The sequence below is a fragment of the Leopardus geoffroyi genome, chromosome C1, assembly GCF_018350155.1.
Source record: "Leopardus geoffroyi isolate Oge1 chromosome C1, O.geoffroyi_Oge1_pat1.0, whole genome shotgun sequence".
Taxonomy (NCBI): Eukaryota; Metazoa; Chordata; class Mammalia; order Carnivora; family Felidae; genus Leopardus; species Leopardus geoffroyi.
The window spans coordinates 114,475,913-114,493,252 of record NC_059328.1 but is presented as its reverse complement, the minus strand read 5'-3'; the positions used below and the strand labels follow the sequence as shown (position 1 = coordinate 114,493,252).

Genomic DNA, 17,340 nt, shown 5'->3' with positions numbered 1-17,340 from the left:
TCTGCCCCAGCTGCCAGACCAGACCACCCCGGTGGCACTCCCAGAGACTTGAGGGCCTGCCTGGGCCTGGGCCTGGGGCTGCTGAAGGCTGGGGCGCTAGTCCCGTGCGCGCTGGGTGGGTTGAGGGTGCCATCCCTGCACCAGTCGCCTCCATTGGATCCCTTGGAGACCAGGGTGGGCAGTTGCAAATACATGCCTTGTGACTTTTGCTGTCAACTCTAATGAACAACAACAACAACAACAACAACAACAACAAAGGCAAATAGCCCATGCTTAAGTAGACCCACGAAATCCAAACTTGGGTTGTTCAGTGGTCAGCTATAGTTAGAATGAATGACTCTTTTCGGATAATTATGAGTTTCAGTTGAGGACTGTTGCTTCCTGAACAGAGACACGTTCTTTCGGAGAGGTGAAGGCAGACAGGGTAGAGAGAAACCTTTGTGCTAGGGGCCAGAGGCCTGGTTTCTGATTCCAGCCAGCCACCAGCAGCTTGAGCCCATGCTCGCCACCAGCCCCATGGCCTCCGTTTCACATCTGAAAGCTGTGTGTTGGCATAAATTGATTTGTGAGACCCTTGGGTTTTAAACGACACTCCATCTGAACCACAGAAAGGATTTGGCTCCCTGATGTGATGGAAAATTATTAGATTCACAAAACCTTCTAAAATGCTAACTCTTATTATGGCCGTTTAATGACCTTCATTCAAAGAGCAATTACTTAGGGAAAGAAATCAATTCTTGGAAGGGGACTAGCAGATAATTTCTAAATTCACTTGCTTTTCAGCACTGTGAATCTTGAGCAGATATTTTGTCCCCGTCAAACACGTAGCACATGCGTGGTGTGGAGCAATGGTGTGGAGAATGGGGACTGTCTATGTTCTACAGTGCATGGTTTTCAAATGTGTACTTATAATTCAGTTGTACGGAACAGTAGTGGATTTTTTATATACAAATTGTTGTAAATGCTGGCAAAATTCCCTGTCTAGCCCATGTATTAGCCTTCTAAGCTTATGTTGAGACAAATAGTTGCAGTAATAAATACCAAGTTTGATTGGTGAAACACTGAGAATGAATATAAGAGAAACACAAAAAGATATAGCTTTAAAATTTGGCTTCTGAAACCTGATCATACTGAGATATGCAAAATAAAACTATGTTGGAGAGCATTTCACCTGTTGGTTGGCAAAAAGATCAAAACGCTTTATAACACAGTGTGTTGGTGGGGGTGTAAGGAAAGCCACATTCTCACAGATGCTGGTCAGAGTGAAAATCGGTACAGCCTCTAAAGAAATCAATTTAGCAATATCCATCAAAGTTACAAATGTGCATAATCTGACCCAGCAATTTCATTTCTAGAAATTTATCTTAGAAATGTACTTGACACGGGCAAACTAATAGAATAAATTAGTTGAGATCCTTTCCTATAATACCAAAAAAATTGGGAACAAATCAAATGCCCATCAGCAGTAGAAGAGTGAGATATAATTGAGTGCACAAAGACATAAAAAGAATAAAGAAATACCTTATATACTGATATGGAAGGAAATCCAAAGTATATTATTCATGGAAAAAGCATGATGTAAAACAGATTATATAGGATAATACCATCTGTGTAATAAGAGCAAAAAATACATGTCTTTTTGATATAGGCATCGGATACCTCTGGAAAGATACAGAAGAAATTAGACATTGTCACTTCAGGGCAAAGAAGCTGAATGGCTAACGGTGCACGCAGGGTTGGGAGAGAAATCCTTACCGAAAATTTTATCATTCAGTTTTTAGCTACATTAAAAAAAAAAACAAAAAAAAAAAAACGGTTAGCCATGAGCTGAAAGAAAGCTGGTAGCTTGAAGAAAAGCTGATTTAATTAGAAAGGTATAAACAGGGAGAAGAAAAAGGGTTGCGGAAACTTGGTGGTCCCTGCCTGGGTGGACCTGGTGGTTCCATCGGGTCTCAGGGTTTTCCCAGAGTCCCGAGGAGGGTGAGGAGAGAGCGTGATTCTTGGGGAAAGGGAACAAGCAACTTCCTGTCATCCAGTAGTTTCGGAAGTTTCCGCAACTCAGAATCTCAGTGTCTTTAAATGATTTTATGTGTTTGCATAGAAAAAGATCTTGGACACTACTGAGCCTAGAAGAAAGATAACTTGAGTCAAAACCAAGAGATTCCCCTTCTAATTGCAGCAGTCAATTATATGGTTTTAGTTGTGTCATTTAATTTCATGATTCTTAACTCTTTCTAAGATTAGATGTAACTGGAGAGCTTTTAAAAAATATACCCATGTTGGAGGCTTCACCTCAAACCAATTAAAACAGAATCTCTAAAGGGACATAGGAATTGATATTTTTAGAAGAGTCCCAGGTGATTTCAAATTGGAGCCAGGGTTAAAAACCATTTTTTTTTCTTCAGTTGTATAACTTGTCAAAGTGTTATTTCTAAGCATCAAATGAAATAATAAATGGACAGTTACACATTTGTACCACATAAAGTGTTTTAAGAAGAAAGTGAAGCTTTTAAAGAGCTTGCTGCAGTTTTCAGCATATACAAAGTGTTCAGCAAATTGTCTATATACATATATTCCATATATGTTTTTTAAAAATCTCCGTGGAACAAATGTAAGGAGGTCCTGATTACACCTGTAGCGATTATACTATATGCATATCAATTACCAGTAAAGATAGTTTCCTTGGGCTTAGTAGGAAGAGCACCAAATTAAAATCAGAGCCATCTGAGGGGCTCCTGGGTGGCTAGGTTAGTTTAACGTCTGACTTTGGCTCAGGTCATGATCTCTCAGTTCATGAGTTTGAGCCTTGCATCGGGCTCTGTGCTGACAGCTCAGAGCCTGGAGCTGCTGCAGATTCTGTGTTTTCCTCTCTCTTTGCCCCTCCCCTGCTTGCACTCTGTCTCTCTCTCCCTCAAAATAAATAAACATGTAAAAAAATCCAAAAAAAATTAAAGTCAGAGCCATCAGGGTTCAATTGCACTCGTTATTCATTCTCGTTATTTTTTATGACTAATATTCCATCGTCTATAGACCCCATCTTCTTCATTCATCTATTGATGGGCACTTGGTTTACTTCAATATCCTGGCAATTGTAACTAGTAGCAGTGAACATATCTTTTTGAAATAGCATTTTCCTTTTCTTTGGGTAAAAGAAATTCCACAGTAGTGGAATTACAGGCTCATATGTACAATTCTTTTGTTTTTGTTTTTTTCATTTTTTCCAGTTTTATTGAGAAATAATTGGCATACATCCCTGTATAGCTTAAGGTGTATAATATGGTTTGATTTGCATATATTATGAAATGGTTACTACAATAGGTTCAGCTAACATCCATCTTCTCATATAGATACAACAAAAAGAAAAGAAAAAGAATAATGTTCTTATGATGAAAACTCAGGATTTTAACAACTTTTCTATTTATATATCATACAGCGTGTTAACCACGGTCATCAGGTTGTACATCACATCCCTAGTACTTATTTACCTTGTAACTGGAAATTTGTACCTTTTGACCACCTTCCTCCAATTTCCCCTCTCGCTGCCCTGCTTCTCAGGTAACCACAAATCTGTTTTTTTCGTCTATGAATTTGGTATTTTGCTTTCTGTTTTCTTAGATTCTACATATAAGTGAGACCATACAGTGTTTGTGTTTCTCTGACTGATTTCACTTAGCATAATGCTTTCAAGATCCATCCATGTTTGTGTGTGTGTGTGTGTATCTCTATCTCTGTCTCTATCATCTCTATCTCTATCTCTGTCTCTGTATTTATATAACTATTTATATAGTTATATATATATCCCTGTATTTATATAACTCCTTTTGTTTTATTTATTTATTATTTATTTTCAGAGAGAGAGTGAGAGAATGAGAGCAGTGGAGGGGCAGAAAGAGAAGGAGAGAGAGAATCCTGAGCAGGCTCCACACTTGACACAGAGCCCATCACAGAGCTTGATCTCACAATGGCGAGATCACGACCGGAGCCAATATCAAGAGTCGGACACATAACCAGCTGAGTCACCCAGGCATCCCTATACCACAACTTCTTTATCCATTCACCTATTGATGGGCACTAGGTTGTTTCCATGTCTTGACTCTTATGATAAGGTTGCTATGAACATGGGTGTGCAGATATCTTTTGGAGTTAGTGTTTTCATTACCTTTGGATATAATCCCCAAAGTGGAATTGATGGATCACATGGTACTTCTGGTTTAATTTTTTGGGGATCCTCCCTACAATTTTTTTAGTGGCTGCACCAAGTTACAGTCCCAACAGTGCAAGAGTTTCCTTTTCTCTACATTCACACTAGCATTTATTATCTCTCGTCTTTTTGATCTTCGTTCTATCAGGTGTAAGATAATATCTCATTGTGGTTTTAATTGCATTTCTCTAAGGATTAGTGATCTTGAGCATCTGTTCTTATACCTGTTGGCCTTGGATATGTCTTCTTTGGAGTAATTTCTGTTCAGTGGGCAAATCTTGAGATGGTGAAGTCCTTGAGAGAAGTCTGAACTCTTGGATATTTGGGTCATTTTAATTTCCTATTTTCCACTCCAAATCAAGGGACGGGGAACTAGGGAAATAAAGTTGGATATGAAGTACAAACTGCTGGTTATGGATTTGATATTTGACATCACAATTTGATTTTTTAGAATCGTGCTTTAGATGCCCTCAGCTGGAGATTGAGCGTACCTCATGGGTATAGGAAGAATGTGTTTGCTCTGACATTTGAAATCTTATCAAAAATGTCTTAGTCTATCAATGTATGGAATGAGGGATAAAATATCTAATTAAAATAACTACTGTATAAAATAGAGAAGCTTTTCTCAAAGTGTTCTTTGGGGAACATTACCATAAGATCAAAGAAACTATATGCAACATGAGAGTTCCATGATAGAGTTAGTTTGGAAAATTTTGGGTTAAATATGCCAAAGGGGCTTTTGCTTTTAATCACGGAGCTTCTTATGAACTTCAGCAAGCTAATATGAACTAGGAATCCCCTCTGACAGATACAGCACATTGGTTCCATAAAGTTGTAGAACTCCTATGACTGAAATACTCTGAGAAACATTGCAGTCATTGGTAAGAATAAAGTTAAAGTAGCAGTAAATGTGGGGGAAGATGTGGAAGGATATAGGGAATCATAGATATCATCTTAACTTCCTGTATATAAATACTTAACCCATGGGTAATGAAGAAATGCATGGGACGTGTCTACACCATCGCCAGTTTCAGGGCTGGATCTAAGCACAAGGATTCTGTGGTGTTAGGGAAGGCCATGATGTCCTACGTTTTCAAATAAGACTGCAAAGGAAGATTTATATTTTATTATTGAAGGAATATAGATTTTTCCTACTTACGAGACCTGGGAGGGGCACATGGTGGTTCAGTCAGTTAAGTGTCCCACTTTAGCTCAGGTCATGATCTCACTGCACGTGTGTTCGAGCCCCGCATCGGTTTCTGTGCTGATAGCTCAGAACCTGGAGCCTGCTTTGGATTCTATGTGTTCCTCTCTCTGCTCCTCCCTTGCTCTCTCTCTCAAAAATAAACTTTATTTATTTATTTATTTATTTATTTATTTATTTATTTATTTTAAAGATCCCTGGGAAACAAGTTACCTGGTGCCTGTTAGTAGCCAGTTTCTGACAATGAAGTTAATCAACCTTGGGATGAAGCTGCATCTATGGACAGTAGCAAGGATAGTTGTAGAGAACTTAAGTTTCTGAAGATATCACAGTATTACTCAGTCAACTCTTAAGCTTCCCCTGCTTCTGGACTTACTAATTCTAACACACTGATATGTATTAAATTCTTTTTTTATTTAAACCAGCTTGACTATTTATGTTAACTGTAACATACCCAAAGAATTAATAACATGGCACTCATCAACACAGAATGGAAGAACAACTGTGTCCAAAAGAGTTAGAATTTATTGAAAAAAGATAGAATCGAATATGCATGTGAGAAGAATATGCTACTGTCTAGAATTCTTTAAACCTGATGGTTTGAGCACGTTCAAAGAACTTTGCAGAGATGCAAAAAACAAAGGCAGCAGAAAATTTATCCTTGAAGGGAGATGGTGTCATTCAAACTTGAGACAAAGACATGACAGTCCAAAGATAGATAACAGAATAGTCACGTATGGAATGTACCACCGTGCTGGAGTAACATCATTGTTCTTGATATTAGCTGGGAGTCTCAGCATAGAGAGAAACATTTGATAAATTTTTGATTTGCTTTATAGGCAGCTTTAAACTCCTGGAATGTATTAGAAAGGATAAAAAACTATTACTTCGTATCCACAAAGGGAGGTTTCTTTATAAATTAGAACAATGGAAAACTCATGAAAGCATTGACTCTCCTCTATATGAAGTATTCTAACACATTAATTTAATGGTGGCCACCATCATGATTTCCAGAAAGGAGAATTATAAAGGGAATATATTAAGAAAAGTGGGACACAGTCTGACATGAAATTGTCATTAAAAAAAATCAGCATTGACCTTGACAAATGAATTGACAAGGAAGAACTAAAGTATTTGAAGTGGTGGCAAGGAGTTCACTATTAAACTGAGATTTTAACAAGGTGTCTATAAGTCATGTGAAGAAAGACATGTCATTAAGGACAAATACACAAACCTTGCACAGGATTGTAATAATACTACTTAGAAGCCTAAAGCCCATTGTAATTGAGGCTTTCAAAAAAGTGCAAAGAAAAACAAAATAAAACAAATATTTTCATTTATGTTGAATACATTTGGTTAAATTAGGAGCTATGTGATTTTATTTCTAAGGATATCTCTTAAATAGGTGATTATAAATTTGCACAAAGATTTATGTACCAAGGTGTTTATCATAGTGTTATTTATGGTACAGTATTGAAAGAAAACTGACAATCTAATAATAGAGAGCAGGTTAAATTAATTCTAATGAATATGTAAAATGATATACTATGTATTACTAAAATTTTGATTTTGAATAATTTTAGAAGTGAAATTCCTCCCATGATACCATGTTAGATGAAAAAATAGCAGAATATAGTTATATTCAGTGTAAAATCACTTGTATGTATTTTGCATATACGTGTGTATATGTACACAGTAGGTAAAATATGTATCTCTGGTGGTGACATTATGGAATTTTTTATTTTATGGTGACCTTGTATTACAGGAGCTTGGCATTATTTTTAAATAAAGACAATTTCTTAAACTTTAAATATAAAGTGAGATTAAAATTAGATATAGTAAGAAATAATTGTATCCGGAAAAATAAGTTTATGTAAGCTTTTATATATATATATATATATATATATATATATATATATATATATATGGAGGATTATGTTCTAATAACAATCAAATGGAAACTCAAAGTTATGTAATGTTTTATCATATATAGTTTTCTTCAGGTTAAAAAGATATGAACCAACATGGTCAGTAGTATAGGAAAGTAAAATAAAAGTAAGAGAGCCCATGAATAAATGCTAGTGAATGAAATATTTATCTTCGGCAAAATCATAGAATGACTTAGTTAATAAGTGATTTGTGAGTGCCTAGTAAATGAAATAGTAATTACTGCAAGCTGGTAAGAGTTTATCAGGAATAAGGCCTGCTCCAGTAGGAATGAGCACACCTGGTGGCAAGATCTTGGTCTCTAAATACCATTCTCCAATAATCAGAGCCAGGGATTCTTGGAGAAGTGATTGATACCAGAGCCGGGGCAGGGAGAATACAGGGTGAGCCTGGAGCATCTTGTGATGCAAAAAAGAATAAGGGGGTGTTGAAGGAAAGGTGGGATTGTGTCATGGGGACACACAGGTCAACCTAAAAGAGCTCCTGAAGCTGGAGCAATTTGAGAACATGATAAATTATCATATTAGATTATAAACCATAGACCAAACTGAGTCTGTCCTGATATAAGTAAATCATTGAATACATAAATAAAACGTGAGAGAAGGGACTGCTTTTCCTTATAGAAGAATTCTAACTGGCCAAGTAGATTGAATGAGCAAAATAAAAAGTCACTGTGAGAGTACCGCAGTAATAAGCAGACTAGAATCATCTATGGGTGCTAAAGTTAGTGAGTAAAAATTTGAAGAGAGACAAGATATCTGCAAAGCCTCAAACTATCTCTCTAAAAATATTAATTACAAAGGGAAAAGTTATAACTTTATAATAAAGACACCTGTAGACTCCTCCTAAACTGAGTGATCAAGGTTAGCATCACCCATAATACAGCATAGCAATATTATCATCCCCCAGTATGATGTACTGGCAAGGGCACAGTGTCACTTCTGTGGGTTCTTGCCCCAAATACATAACCTCAATATCATCATTAAAAAAAAAATCAGCCCCAAATTGAAGGACATTCTACATGATAACTGACAGGTAAGCATTCTTTAAGTCTGAGGGTCATGGACAATGAGGGAAGAGTATGAAACTGACAGATTGCAGGGGACGAAGGGGACATGGCAGTGAAATGCATGTGGGATCCTGGATTGGATTCTGGAACAGAAAAGGGACAGCAGTGGAGACCCTGGTGAAATGCAAGGGAAGAGGACAGTAGAGGTAATAGAATGACCCAGTAGACTTTTCTGGTTTTGATGGTTGTGCTGTGGTTATGCAAGTTGTTAACAGCAGGGGGATCTGGCTGAGCAGTTTTTAGCTACACTCTGTATTATTTTTGCAATTTTCTTTTAAGTCTAAAATTATTTCAAAATAAGAAGTTTAGAAAAAAATAGAACAATCCAGCTTCACATGTTCTCATATATTTATATAGATAAAATTTTAAAATCTACTAAATGTTAACACTGAGGAATTCAGAGATGTTGACCACATAATATGCAAAATGCTTTGGGAGAGTGTCGCCCGAGGAATGGCCTCAATGAGGAATCACAAGGTCATTGAAGACCTTAGCCTGCTGCTCTGTGTTGTAATCAGGATGCAACAGGTACCAAGCTTCCAAGTTTTTCATATAATACAAAACTGGGAAGGAGGAAAAATATAATAGAACTTGGGTCCCCAAATTCGTGAACTGGAGGAGAAAATACTGCCCTTCGTTTCAAAATAATCATCCACACTGGAATGGAAGTGGAAAGATGCTGATTGTCACGAGTTCAGGTGAAGTAGGATGAGCCGTAGCTGCTATTCACTTAACAAAGTTGAGTTCCCTTTATTGCAAATCCATAATGAAGAATAAATAGTTTTCCTTTTCATATTATTCTCAAAGACAGAAGTAGGAACAACAATAAAAGTTAGTGGGAAGTACATGTTGGCTCATAACCAGGAAAACCCAGCAGTGGTTACTTACGAGGTGGAGTGTCGCAGATCCATGGTTAATGCCAGGAAGAGCAGGGTGGTCACTTTGGGGCTGATTGGCCAAGATTCTCTGTGCTAGGATGAGTTTTTCATGATTCCTAAGAGTGTCTAAACTAAAATGTTGTGACATTAGAGTATGTACTTTGTGTATGTATGTGTAATCCAAAGTGGAATGCGCAAGCAATATTATTATAAAGTTTGGCATTTAGGGGTAGCAGTTTGTGGTTGCATAAATGGCTTTTTGTGAGCATGCCATTCCATGTTAATCTCCAATTTCTTCTATTTTTAAAGAAGATATTTACTTTGGTGTGAGCTTCTACAAAGGGTCCAGATGGCCCAACCTTTTTTTCCTCTTAAGCTTAAGAAAGTAATGAGAAATGAATTAGAGTTCTTTGATGAGTCAAGCTTCATGCCTCCAGAGGAGTGCTAGGGAAGGCACTATCGATTTATTTTCTTCAACTCATCTCCTGTATTTAAATGGAAGTATTGATACCTGTAAACAGGTTTCTCCTGAGGTTTTGGGGGATGTGAGGCTGTGTTTTGTATTTGAATCAAAGTAAGATTTAGATTTTATAGCATTAAAGTAAGAAATGTGAGGGATTAAAATAAAAGTTTCTGGGGAGAAAGAAGCTGGAAAAAATCTTTGCTAATAGCCTTAAAGCAGTCCCAGAGGCAGTCAGTACTTTCAGTGATAATGTGGTAGGCAATACTCAAGCTTACCAAGCAGGTAACTAAGTGGAGATGGTTAGTTACATTAGGAACACTTTCTTCCATTTCAGAAATAATTATTTGATTTTGTAGAAGGATTTATTCTTCAAAAAGGGTCTCTTCTTATGTTTTTAAAGGTTAGCGTATGGGTCACTTTTCGGTTGAGAGAGAGAGAAGTGAAGAAGGTAGTGGGTGTAGAAATGAAAGAATTACGAAGAAAAATCATAGTCAGGGCCACCAGTAATTTCTGGAAACAAAAATAGGGGTCAGGCATCCTAAGGATGATAATTAAAGTCACTGGAAAAAAAGGAAATTGATTTTGGAAAATTTTGTCATTAAAAAGAATGTAGTACCTACAAATTAAACTTTCTTTTTAGTTCCAAGAAATACAGGAATTTCTGAGCTAAATGTGTCAATGCTTTTGAAGGGAAAGCTTTCCTATGTACCTTATGTGCACATCTTAAGTGGTGTCTTGATTCAAGTGGGTCTCTTGGCTGAGCCAGGAGATAGCCAGCCTTTGGATTCACGCTCTTTGCCACTGGTGATTCCAGGAGCCAGTGCTAATTCCTGGTAATGTTGTTTCAGGGTTTCTACTTCTTTGTATCACTTTTAGCACCATCACATGCCATATGATCACAAGATTTTGTAAATGGGGACTGATGCTTATTTAGAATCTTTATCAGATGGTCTAAGAGGACTGAACTGGTCTATATATACACATGGGTATGTACACATCAAAAACCTAATCCTTTAAGTTAGGACTTCATGAAGACAACATAAAGACTGAAAAAGAATGAACTCACTTTATGGAATAAACCATATATAATTTAACATATATATATATATGTGTATATATATATATATATATATATACACACACACACACATATATATACACACACACACACATATATACACGTATATATACATATACATATATGTGTATATATATATATGTAGGAGGTGGCTATTTTTAGTATCTTTGCATGTGTTTTTACAGATATTTCTCTAAATATACAAGCCTAAACATATACATTTGTATGTCAAGGAACACATATTTTTTAATTTTTTTCTGTCATCACATGTACATTTGCCTGATTTTTTTTTTCAGTAGCTGCTTAACATTTCATTATATGGTCTTACCACTGTTTCCTTCATTTTTGGACAATCAGTTTGATTTCAACTAGGTTTTCATGTTTCAAATATAGTGTAGACACAGTCTTTGTAAAATTTTTTTGGCATACTTGGATGAGAAATAGTTAGAAAGTCATTTCCTGGGAGTGGAACTGTTAAGGCAGAGGGTATAAGCATTTATATACCTATTATCATTAGTATTGTTGACCTCAGTTATTATTGACATTTGTGAACCCTTGTTATTCTCATTTTACATCTTGATAAAAGGAAACAGTGTTCCATCTCAGAAGTCTAAGGACAAGCTCACTTTGCAGATGGATTATCTTGCATTGGAGGCTTGCTTCCTCTAAAACCCTATGAAAAAAAAATCACTACTGTTAATTTTTTATTATTCTCATGAGGTCTATAAGCATGCTGGTTCTGACTTCCCTGAGAATTCTACACTCAAAACAGTGTTCTTTATCCATCCCTGAGATTCTGCTCCTGTAGATGGTAAACACAGCCTCCTGTGTAGTCTATCCTGAATATGGACCCATGGTTCGGCAAAAGGTAGATGGTATAATGTACCCTATGGAATAGCACAGTGATACTCAGGGACAGCAGATGGTCAAGGGGGTTAAAATTTAAACTCATTGTTTCTCATACTTTGGTTGTGGAAACTGCTTAACGTAACACTTAACACGTAAATCAGAATTGGAATTAGGACCTGGATTAACATATTTGTCTTATGTTTGTTTTATTTTCTTTCCTTAAGCTGGTTTTCTGTCATTATGAATGATGTGGTTTGACATGTTGGGGTTCGGAGCCAGTAGTGAAGAAAGAATTCTTGAGACGTCTTTAGTGCAAAAAGGTGGTTTTATTAAAGCACAAGAACACGACCTGTGGGCAGAAAGAGCTGCACTGGGCTTGTGACCGGTGACGGATTAGATACCTTCAGGTTGGGAGGGAGTTATGGATAGCTTATGTCTCTAAGGAATTTTGGAAGCAATGTTTCCAGGACCTTGAGGGGGCTAGCTATTGTTAGGAAAAGGTCATTTATTACTGTCTCATAAAAATTCAGTCATGAGGGGCGCCTGGGTGGCTCAGTCAGTTGAGCGTCTGATTGTGGCTCAGGTCATGATCTCCAGGTTCATGGATTCAAGCCCTGCATCGGGATCTGTGCTGACAGCTCAGAGCCTGGAGACTGCTTCGCATTCTGTGTCTCCCTCTCTCTCTGCCCTTCTCTCTCTCTCTCTCTCTCAAACATAAATAAACATTAAAAAAAAAAAATTCAGTCCTGAGATCCTTCACATGTATATCAGGGGGGCCAAAAGCTTGGTGTATGATTGCTAACATACATCTTGTGGGGGTAGAGGTAAAGGAACTTTCCAAAGGAATCTTTATATGTTAAAGTTGACTTACAGGATCCTGGAGGTCAGGATAATGTTAAGCTAAGATTGCCTATTGCCCTTAGCAAAGTGTCATCATGGAGACAGCTGAGTTCCTAGAGGAAGGTCACTCTGACTGTTTCAAGGACTTGTCAATAGGCTGTAATTTGTAAGGAAATTTAATTTTTCTCCTTCTGCCTTTGTTTCCCACATCAATGAATACAGTCCATTTGTTTTGTATATCCAAAAATCTTATCCTATATATTGATTTATTATTGGAATTAACGCAGATTTTATATAAATTTTAAAAAGACTTGAAGATGTTTTTCCAGATATTAATAGCTATAGTTTGTTAAGACTAAGCATATGGCAAGAACTGCATTATAAACATCATCTCATTTAATCTTAAAAGTCATCTTGAAAGATAAAACTGAAGATCTAAGAAATAAGGAAAATTGTCAGAGCTGGTACATGGCTGAGCTTTAAGGTTCAAAGTCAGGTTTTTCTTCTTGCAACTCTCATACTTTTTCACTATACTGACTAATTTATATTGAGTTTGCCCTTGGGGAAATTGGAGAGTACAATATCTCCATACTGTGGTAGAGAGGAAGACAGATAAATGCTGCAGTTCCCTGAAATCATAGGAGCATAGACGTCAGTTAATTTCCATCTTCATCAAATAAGCATATTCCTTCTAGGACTTGCCATACACATCATGTATTTTATCACTTAGTTACATATTTTGTGCTGCTCACGCTTCCCCTTTTCACTGGTTTATACCAACTCCTTCCAAATTTCTAATAAAAACTACCATTTTTTTTTGTCTCCCCTTTGAAACAGTTTTTGAGCAAACAGCCAGTCATAACACAGACATTCTTTGGGACTCTTCCTCAATGCAAGGCACTATTGTAGACTCCGGGGATAGAACAACAATCAAAACAGAGTCTGTGTCTTCACAGAATTCATATTGTTCTGGAAATAAGAAAGAAAATATACCAAAAATAAATAAGTGATTTTAGATCATGGTATGTGTTGTGCAGAAAAGGAAAATACTTTTCTTCCTCGGGAAGAAAATGATTTGGAAACCAGAGAGAGGGGTATTTCACTGGGGAAGAGTAGTATTTGAGCTGGTACTTAATTGTTCAAAACAGGCAGCCACAGGGGAGAAGGGTGGATCTAGGGGAAGTGAGTTCTACCCAGAAGGAACGTGAAGTGCAGAGAATCTGATGTGGAAGCTAGCTGGGTGTGTTTGGGGATGGACACAGGTCTGACGTAGCTGGGTGGTTGGAAACAAGTAGATATGGTGGCGAGAGTGGTGGAGAGCAAGGTGGACAAAAAACATGTAGGGGTCTTGCAGAACTTGGTAAAACGTCTGGAGTTTGAACTTCATTCAAACTCCCATCAGGCTGCCAACACAACGTTCTACTTGGGTGTGTAGTGTGACTTGTTTTACCTATGAGAACAACTACACCAACTTGGGGAAGATGGACAGCAGACAGAATAAGAGTGGAAGAAGTGAGACCACTTTCTTAGAAAGTCATTGCAGCAGCTCAAGAAAGCTGTGATTATGGCTTGGACAAGAGTGGAACAGTGAGGAAATGAAAAAGTGATCATATTTGCTAGAGTCATTGGAAAAGGTGATGCATTATCTCGCATATGTGAGGGAAGGATGGGAATAGGAGTGACCCCAGGACTGAGCCTCTTAAGGGCATCTTCTGATGGTGGCGCCATTACCGACCTGAGAAAGCATCCAGTGAGAGATGATTTATTGGCAGATGGAGAGAGGATGGAAGGTTTTGTTCCAGCTCGAAAGGTTTGAGATGTCTATTAGCCAGCCTGAGAGATCTGGGGCAGGACCTTCAAGGAGCTGTGCTAGAGGATTAGACCTACAGACATAGAGTCACTGAGCATATCAGTGGTAGTTACAACTATGGGCTTGAATGAAATCATCTAGGAAAAGATCTTCCTCTGGTGATGAAGAGAACGGGACACAGGACAGCAGAGCCCCGAGGTGTCCAACAGTGGGAAGCAGGAATAGCAAGAACAGGGAGCAAACTGAGACAGAGAGATAGGGAGAGTTTAGGGAAGCAAGGAGGAGGTGATGTCGAGGAAGCAATGCAGGGAAGCAGGGAAGCAGAGAAGCAGGGTGGTGGTAAAAAGGGGAAGTGGAATCTAGGTCAGCTTTCTTGTTTGCCTTATTTTTGGTACTTGTTTTGTAAGATGAGGGTCACTGAGGCATATTTACATGCACAAATGCATGATGCAATAGGAAGAGAAAGCTAGGTCTCCTGCGTGGCTCAGTTGGTTAAGCATCCGACTTCAACTCAGGTCGTGATCTCATGGTGCATAAGTCTGAGCCCTACATCTGAAACCTGCTTCAGATTCTATGTCTCTCTCTCTCTCTCTCTCTCTCTCCCCCCCCCCTCCCCTGCTTGTGCTCTGTCTCTCTCTCAAAATAAATAAACATTAAAAAAAGAAGAAGAAAGAGAAAGCTGATGATAAGGAGTAGCTTCAGAAAGAAAGAGTGGGCAGGAGGGTTAAGAGTAGTTAGCTGGTCCCATGTGCCCAGGTGGACACTTGGTTCACCTGTCTGGTCTGGACAGCAGATAACTATGTGAGCAGATTCAGACTGGGTATGGTTTTGGGGATAGGGAGATGAGCTAGTTCTAGTCTGTTTCTGTTGTGTTCTAAAAATATGAAGGAATCATCAGCCAAGTGTGGGAGTGAGGAGGGAATATTGGAGGTTTGAGAAGAGAGAAGATTGCATGAAATTATCTTCTTGGAGAGTGGGAGAGTGAGTTTACCTAGCAGTGGTTTTAAAACTCTGAACAACATATTTGAGTTTCAATTTAGTCCCCTCCCCAGCTTCACAATCTTGCAAAACCTGCTTAAATCTTTTCACCTAGTCTCTTCCGTCAGTACAATTAAAATAATCTTTGGGAATCTTTACATAAAAGCTCTGGGATGCCAGACATCTTCATATACACCCTTCGATTTAATCTGCAAAATGAAGAAATGACAGTTACTAGGAGATCATATATTATATATATATATAATGCAATGGCATTATAAACTATTAAAACATGTAACAATTAAAATACTTTGCTGCCGTTGTTCTTACCCACAAATCTTAGGTCAAACTATTTGGTGTTTGATTGATTCTAAGGATTCTTTCTGGTTAATTCCAATGTCAGAAGTGTGGAAATTGAACCTGTGTTTCTTTTAAAGCAAAACAAGGTATTAACACAGGAAAGACTTTTTTTTTCCCTTTTAGAGTGTCCTTAACATTCCTCAAATTCTAGCATGTTCTTGAAATGAAATTACTTATGTATTTGGAAATGCCGAGTTTTCAAATACCCTCCTTCAACCCAGGTGCAGAGTCTCTCCCTTTGTTTTAGTACCTTCTGCAAACACACCTTCCATCAGGTTCTGGGCCTCCCGCCCCAGTTTCACATTCTTATGCCAGGGATCTCAGTGGCCCTGTGTGTTTCCCAGTCACCTTTCTTTCAAGGAGTTTAAAGCACTTGGCAAACATTATCTCTGGAGTAATGATAACAATTCTTTAGGTTTGCATAGCCCACAGCCTTCCCCGGAGCCTACTGTCTGCATTCATATTACCTGATTTACTCTTCCATTACCATCTCAAAGCCAGTGTTAGTTTTAGACGTGTAGACAGAGAAAGGAAGGTCTTGAAAGTTTACAAGCGTAGCGATAGCATTGGCTTGTAATGTCCTTCTTCCTAACTCACCAGTTTCTAGCAGCCTTCGGAGGTCTCTCTGCACCAGGAAACCTTCCCTAATCACTGAAGCAATGATCGCCCCTGCTCCTGAACTGATTTCATCACCGTGATAACAGCCCCAAGCACGGTGCTGCAGTGGGAGGCAATGTGGTCTGGGAGAATGAAAAAAACAAACAAGCAAACAAAAAAACCCCACAAATCAGAGCTTTAAGCAAACCCCATCTTCTGCTAGCTGTTACATAAAATCTCAGAGCCTCCCTTTCCCTTATTTGTGGAAGTTGCAGGGCTATTATGAAGGTCAAGACTAATTTATGCAAAGTGCATCCCTAGTATGTTCGTGACCATATTTGGGCACAATGAATTATAACTCATGAGTTATAATCAACATACATTTTATCATTTGCTAATTGTTTCACATAAATATGCTTTTATCTTCCTGATAATAAGAGGGTCCTGCATGATATGACAGAGATCACATCGTAAGAACTGAGTTCTTCAGTTTGACTTTGCTCACGTGCCTTCATGTTTCCATATTTTCTAACCAGTGTAGTCAAGTTACACATTTCCCTCTAGATACTGTCCTAACTTGGATGTGGGTCCTACTACTTGTCATTCAGCTTTAAATTACAATTTCTTTTATTATTCCCCCTTTAATTCATCATTTACTATCAATAGATTATTGAGCTTCTACATATGTAATTTTTAACATTTCTTCTTTGGTTATGTGTTTTTTATATTTCTTTGTGGTCTTCGAACATAGATCTATATGTGTTTAATTCTTTGGAATCTATTCAGATCTCTTTTGTGACATCATGTAGGGTAGCTTGTTGTTGTTGTTGTTGTTGTTGTTGTTGTTTTGTATGGGAGATATTTATAAATATTCCAAGTATGCCAAGGAAGAATGCATATTCTCTGCTATACTGACCTTACATGGCCACATTGTATTCAATGTTGCCGGCATATAAAACTCATCACTTCCTGTCACTGCTTTTTCTCCTGTGGAAATATATATGTATGTGTTGTTGTAGTGGAGAATTTGGAAGTTTACATGAGTTGACTTGGAGAGGATTGTTTT

At 37.8% G+C, this 17,340-nt stretch overlaps 1 protein-coding gene across 4 annotated transcripts in view; it reads left to right on the top strand.

Annotated features, from left to right (window-relative positions):
- The window catches only part of CNTNAP5 (contactin associated protein family member 5), an 807,688-nt gene that overhangs the window by 309,685 nt on the left and 480,663 nt on the right, over positions 1–17,340 (top strand). The gene's annotated exons all lie outside the window — the stretch shown is intronic.